This window comes from Cherax quadricarinatus, chromosome 54 (genome assembly GCF_038502225.1).
Source record: "Cherax quadricarinatus isolate ZL_2023a chromosome 54, ASM3850222v1, whole genome shotgun sequence".
NCBI classification, from domain to species: Eukaryota; Metazoa; Arthropoda; class Malacostraca; order Decapoda; family Parastacidae; genus Cherax; species Cherax quadricarinatus.
Window position 1 is genome coordinate 9,910,556 of NC_091345.1, and position 7,500 is coordinate 9,918,055.

The window sequence follows — 7,500 nt, forward strand, 5'->3', positions numbered from 1 at the left end:
ACAGTTGTCGATGCGTGGAACAATCTGCCAAGTAAGGTAATGAAGGTTAAGACCTTGGGTAGCTTTCAAAGAGATCTGACAAATATATGAGTGAAAAGGGGTACTGAAGCAAATTCTTGAGTAGCTTTGGGAAAGGGTTGGACAAATGAGTGGGTAGTTTTGATAAGGACATGCCCTACATGGGCAAAAAAGCCTGTTGCAGTGTTCCTCCATTCTTATTTTCTTATGCTGCAAGACTCAGGATTGGAGGTAACTACAGACAGAGGATTGAATCCCAGATTTCCTCATCCCCTGTTTTTACGTATCGAGAGCAGCCCGAAGCTGACCTATTAACAGCCGGGGAATTGAATTCCACTCTTTACTCTTTTTTCAGTCTTTCCTCTGTTTCTGCTTGTTTTAGCTTTAGTCTTGTGCGTATTTCTCTACCTGTAGCACTTCTTGCCTCGTGTATAAACAGTTAAATAAAAGATTCTCAGTGGAATGCTACAACTTTCTCTTTCTCTCTAAGGGGAACTGATGTTAGTTTACTTTTAGCCCCACCTGATAAGCAGATTTAGAATCCGCTGAAGTGGTGAGGGGCCGGTAGTAACCTTTGCCTGCCAGGAACTCCCACGTTAAATTTCTCCCTAACAAGGGCGTACGAAATCCTCTTGCAGTGCCAGTTGCTGTGGGCGCAGTTCCTAGTTAAAAGAGATTCACATGCTAGTTACCGGAGAAGCATATGATAGTTACTGTTGACACGGATGCTGGTTGTGACTCGAGGAATTCGCCGTTGGAATTTCCATGTAACTCTTGCTGGTCTGGTCTTCTCCCCCTAAAACAAACAAATAGAGAAATTCATGATTATCGTAAACTTTTACTAATTTATTTTAACCATAACGCTACAAATACGTTAAACATACAAATTAAAATTAAAGTACAGAAAAAAATGCTGAAAGAAACTATTGCTGAGAAAATTTGAGGAAAGCATTCTCTACTTCCTGCACATTTATTTTCTTCTTGCCTCCCTAAGACTGAAGAAGTATTTCTTAACATTCTTGTATCTCATCTACCTCATTAATTCACATCTATGCTCTTTTGTTTCCCTCTTGTCATTCCCTATTCACCTGTCAGTGCCTCTGAGTATCTTGTATGTCGTTAACATATTTCCTCTTAGTGCATCCCTCATTTCCAGGTCTAGTTACAAACCTAGGTGTCCTAGCATTTTTTCCTCTAGTATATTTTCTGACACCTTAGTAAATAAATTCTTGCCAGTGATGCTGGCCTAAAAATCAGTGTTTCCTGCCAGCTTTCTTTCATTGTTTGTCGGAATCACACTTGCAACATTCCAGCTGTCTGGCAGTAAGCCAGGTTTTACTGTGTTGTTTTACATCCTCGCTGTGGGTTGTGTTAAATCCTTGTTATCTGTTATGTTGCACCATCATTATGGGTTGTACTAAATTATGGCTATGGGTTGTGTTAACTAATCACTATGAGTTGTGTTAAAATCGTCACTATAGGTTGTGTTAATATCATCACTGAGTTGTATTTAATAAATACTATGAGTTGTATTAAATTATCACTATGCGTTGTGTTAAATCATCACTGTGGGTTGTATTAAATTATCACTATGCATTGTGTTAAATCATCACTGTGGGTTGTGTTAAATCATCACTATGGGTTGTATTAAATCATCACTATGGGTTGTGTTAAATCATCACTATGAGTTGTGTTAAATCATCACTATGGGTTGTGTTAAATCATCACTATGGGTTGTGTTAAATCATCACTATGAGTTGTATTAAATCATCACTATGGGTTGTGTTAAATCATCACTATGGGTTGTGTTAAATCATCACTATGGGTTGTGTTAAATCATCACTATGGGTTGTGTTAAATCATCACTATGGGTTGTGTTAAATCATCACTATGGGTTGTGTTAAATCATCACTATGAGTTGTGTTAAATCATCACTATGGGTTGTGTTAAATCATCACTATGGGTTGTGTTAAATCATCACTATGGGTTGTGTTAAATCATCACTATGAGTTGTATTAAATCATCACTATGGGTTGTGTTAAATCATCACTATGGGTTGTGTTAAATCATCACTATGAGTTGTGTTAAATCATCACTATGGGTTGTGTTAAATCATCACTATGAGTTGTATTAAATCATCACTATGGGTTGTGTTAAATCATCACTATGGGTTGTGTTAAATCACTATGAGTTGTGTTAAATCATCACTATGGGTTGTGTTAAATCATCACTATGGGTTGTGTTAAATCATCACTATGAGTTGTGTTAAATCATCACTATGGGTTGTGTTAAATCATCACTATGGGTTGTCTTAAATCATCACTATGAGTTGTATTAAATCATCACTATGGGTTGTGTTAAATCATCACTATGGGTTGTGTTAAATCATCACTATGGGTTGTGTTAAATCATCACTATGGGTTGTGTTAAATCATCACTATGGGTTGTGTTAAATCATCACTATGGGTTGTATTAAATCATCACTATGGGTTGTGTTAAATCATCACTATGAGTTGTATTAAATCATCACTATGGGTTGTGTTAAATCATCACTATGAGTTGTATTAAATCATCACTATGGGTTGTGTTAAATCATGACCCATGATGATATCCTATTTAGTCACATTTCCTTTATCTTGTTTCTGTCAGGAGCAACTTAGATTTTATCTCTTGTATTTCCTCCAGTTTTTGTTACCCATTTGTGCCCTATTTCCCTAGTACCTTCCATGATTCATCAGTGAAGACTAAATCTTTTTTTGTCCAATTTTTCACATACCTTCCTTTCATCCTTCACCTGTTCAATCCTTCTTTACCTGGTTCCTCAGTGTCAACTTTTGCTTTATATGGCAGTGCATCAGTTTTGTATCCTCTTATGGCCTTCACTGCCATGTCATTTTCCTATTGTCTTTCTGCTTTTTGTCATCATTCCAAAGGCGTTCCTGGATTTTTGCGCTTCACTCTGTTTTCCATCGTGCTTCACTTTCTACACGTTTTCCAGTGCTATTCTTCCCTCGGCTTTTGCTACTATACACTTGCTTCACCTCACCCTCTTTGTATATTAAGACGTGTTGTATTATCCTTTGTATATTAAGACGTGTTGTATTCTTTGCCTTAAAACTTGATAACGCTTATCACAAAGAGAAACGGTGTCACAATGAAGCTGCCTCTGAATATTTCTTACTCCATACACACTTATACACTTTCATTCCATCCTATACATATATATACTCTTATGCTATACACTTTTTGCCAAGTCCGGAAACAACTGTATTCTCTTTCCTCCTCTCTGATATAAATCTGTCTGTTGCTTCCTTGTGTATCTTGGATCTTTCGTCTCATAGTTACTTGTACTTTAGATACAGAGATAAAACTGTACTTGCATGTGTGGTTGCAAGGGGTCGAATCACGGCGCCTGGCCCCGTCTCTTCGCTAGTCGCTACTAGGCCGTTCCACTCTCTCTCTCGGTTCCAAGAGCCTTATCGTACCTCATGTTAAAGCTATGTGTGGATCCTGCCCCCTACTACTATATTCTCTAGTGTGTGTGTGTGTGTGTGTGTACTCATCTAATTGTGGTTGCAGGGGTCGAGACTCGGCTCATGGCCCCGCCTCTTCTCTGAGTGCTACTAGGTCCTCTCTCTCCCTGCTCCATGAGCTTTATCATGCCTCATCTTAAAGCTATATATGGTTCCTGCCTCCACTACCTCACTTGCTAAGCTATTCCACTTCTTGACTACTCTGTGACTAAAGAAATACTTCCTAACATCCCTTTGAGTCATCTGGGTCTTCAACTTCCGATTGTGACCCCTTGTTTCTGTCCCCTCTCTGGAACATCCTGCCTCTGTCCACCTTGTCTATTCCACGCAGTATTTTGTATGTTGTTATCATGTCTACCCTAACTTTCCTGTCCTCCAGTGTCGTCAGGCCGATTTCTCTTAACCTTTCTTCGTAGGACATTCCCCTTAGCTCTGAAACTAACCTTGTCGCAAGCCTTTGCACTTTAATTTCTTGACGTGCTTGATCAAGTGTGGGTTCCAAACAGATGCTGCATACTCCACTATGGGCCTGAGGTACAGGGTGTACAGTGTCTTGAACGATTCCTTACTAAGGTATCGGAACGCTATTCTCAGGTTTGCCAGGCGCCCATATGCTGCAGCAGTTATCTGGTTGATGTGTGCTTCCGGAGACATGCTCGGTGTTATATTCACCCCAAGATCTTTCTCCTTGAGCGAGGTTTGCAGTCTTTGGCCACCTAGCCTATACTCCGTCTGCGGTCTTCTTTGCCCTTCCCCGATCTTCATGACTTTGGGGTTAAATTCGAGAAACCAGTTGCTGGACCAGGTGTCCAGCCTGTCCTGCTCCACCTCTGTTAGTGTGACTTTGTCAATGGTCCAAGTCGGACCGAAACGTCGTCGTAAGCTTCTGTCTTTTAAGTGCGGGTTATTTGTGTATCGTTCCAGTCACGGTATTGTGCCTTTTTGTTATTTGTGTACTGTCCAAGTCTCTTTGAAATCCTACCTGATCCTCATCTGATTTAATTCTCCTCATTAACTTCACATCATCTGCGAACAGGGACACTTCTGAGTCTAACCCTTCCATCATGTCATTCACATATACCAGAAATAGCACTGGTCCTAGGACCGACCCCTGTGGGACCCCGCCCGTCACAGGTGCCCCCCTGTGTGTGTGTGTGTGTGTGTGTGTGTGTGTGTGTGTGTGTGTGTGTGTGTGCGTGCACTCTTAAATATTGGTAAAAAAAAAATATCCTAAGAAATTATGATGAGTCTGCGTTTAGCGAGGTATCTCATGCGTGTCTCCACGGGCACCTAGTCGTTTCCAATACAGAGTTTTACTTGCCTCCCTCAACTTTAGTGTCTGATACAGCCGCGTCACTTTATAACACCAATTTCCGTGATCACCCCTCCTCCAACCCACCAAAATGTAGAAAAAATTGAACCAATTAACTTAATAAAGTTGGAGTTTTATTTTTAACTCTCCAAAATGTTGAGGAAGTGTACCGGCTGGCGTGTTGTACCGCTGAGAGTAAGATCACTCTCCTCTGGTACCGGCTGGCGTGTTGTACCGCTGAGAGTAAGATCACTCTCCTCTGGTACCGGCTGGCTTGTTGTACCGCTGAGAGTAAGATCACTTTCCTCTGGTACCGACTGGCGTGTTGTACCGCTGAGAGTAAGATCACTCTCCTCTGGTACCGGCTGGCGTGTTGTACCGCTGAGAGTAAGATCACTCTCCTCTGGTACCGGCTGGCGTGTTGTACCGCTGAGAGTAAGATCACTCCTCTGGTACCGACTGGCGTGTTGTACCGCTGAGAGTAAGATCACTCTCCTCTGGTACCGGCTGGCGTGTTGTACCGCTGAGAGTAAGATCACTATCCTCTGGTACCGGCTGGCGTGTTGTACCTCTGAGAGTAAGATCACTCTCCTCTGGTACCGGCAGGCGGGTTGTACCGGTGAGAGTAAGATCACTCTCCTCTGGAAGACTACTCTTACAGGGAGAGTTATGAAAACGGCATTTTTTCTCGTTTTTTTTTTCCCCTCTTTGTCTCCCTCTCTCTTATGTCTCTTGTCTTCTTTCTGTCTGTCTATGTCGCCCGGTCTGTTTCTTCCTTTCTTCTTCTCTTTGTTGTCCTTCTTCCTTCTCTCTGCTTCCCTACTCTTTTCTCCTCTCCGTCTCTCTTCCCTCCCCCTCCTGTCCATCACTGTCTCTTTATCTGTCTCCATCTCTCTCTCTCTCTCTTTCTCTTTCTCTTTCTCTTGAAATTGGCCAGTTAATTAATTACGGCTGAAATTGAATCTGGCAGCCATCCAGTGGATTTTGATTAAAAGAGACGGTTCAGCGGAGCGAAAGTAGACTCAGAGCTGGAGAGAAAGGGCAGATATATTAAAGAATTCATGGCAAACACGGCAATAAAGGAATGCATGATAAATATTGAACTAAAGAAATGCATGATAAATTCTGCGATAAAGAAACGCGTGGTAAACACCTTGATAAAAGAATGCATAATAATCTCTGCAATAATGGCATCTTTATTATTATTATTATTATCAGTAGTAGTAGTATTATTATACGAAAGTAACGTGTAGGCTATTACAATATCAATGCTTATGGGATTTTTGTAATGCTATAATATTCATCCTTCTGGCTGTGGGCACTGATATGCCTGGGGGCACATCCTGTACCCTCCTCTCTCTCATCTTCTTTTCTGCAAGTTTGCAACCTCTTGATGATGTGTTGATTGCAACACGAAAGGCCTCGAGCTATCATTCTACTCCCCCCGTGGTTGTTTTGCATGTTTATATATATATATATATATATATATATATATATATATATATATATATATATATATATATATATATATATATATTGTGTGTGATATTTTAGCACACCAAATAAAGTTAAATAATTAATAATAACGAATATAATAATGAATAATAATCATGAGTAACTTTGAATAAAGAATCCAAATATCAGAGAGGCAGAAGCCAAGTTCACAGGCCAAGTAACAAACAATTTCTCGCTAACTGCGCCAGGTGCAGCGGATTAGCTGGCTGAAGGCGATTTATCAATGAACTAACAGCTCATTAGGAAGAGTTATCCCTTTGTTTTGGCTCTCTGCGTCTGCCACTATTTACTGGAGTGGGCGTGATTCCTAACTCCTATCAGGGCTTCTCAGAGGAGCATTAACACCAGTGGGGAACTCTTGTGGGTTTTTTTATACATCAACCGTGCATATGAGTGGTGCAGGAAGTAGGGTGGTAAACAATAATATACACACACATTCTCTCTCTCTCTCTCTCTCTCTCACACACACACACACACACACACACAAGCACGCTGAGCGACCCCTTACACTTCCTGTTCCTCCCGAAATATAATATTTTTTTTACTCTGACCCCACTGAGTCCAGACCTAACTTGATAGCCGTCTCGAGACGGCCCTGCCGGAACACAGTCTTCACACGTAGGTAAAACAAGATCACACCAAGGTATCCCATGATCACACGAGAGCATTCCTGGATCACACGTAGGTATCCCAGGATCACGCAGGTATTCTAAGATCTCAGCGGTGTCCCTAGACTGCACGAAGCTGTCTCAAGATCTCCAAGCACATGCTGCAGGTTTCTTACACAGAATTGGAATGTTTTTTTTATACAGGGCTGGAATGTTGTCTTATACATGGCTGGAATGTTTTCATACATATGACTGGAATGTTTTGTTACTCATAAACGGAATGTTTTCTTATACAGAACTGGAATGTTCTCATACACAGGACTGGAATTTTTTCTTACACATGACTGCAATATTTTCTTACACAGAATATGACATTCCATCAAGACTGGTGTTTTCCAAAAGCATTTTTTTCCCCGTCGAATGTGTCCCACAAGAGTGGATCAACACACAGGTATTTATTTTCACTGCTAGGCGGGAAGGGGCAGCAGTAGGTGTAAGGAAACTTGCCCAGACG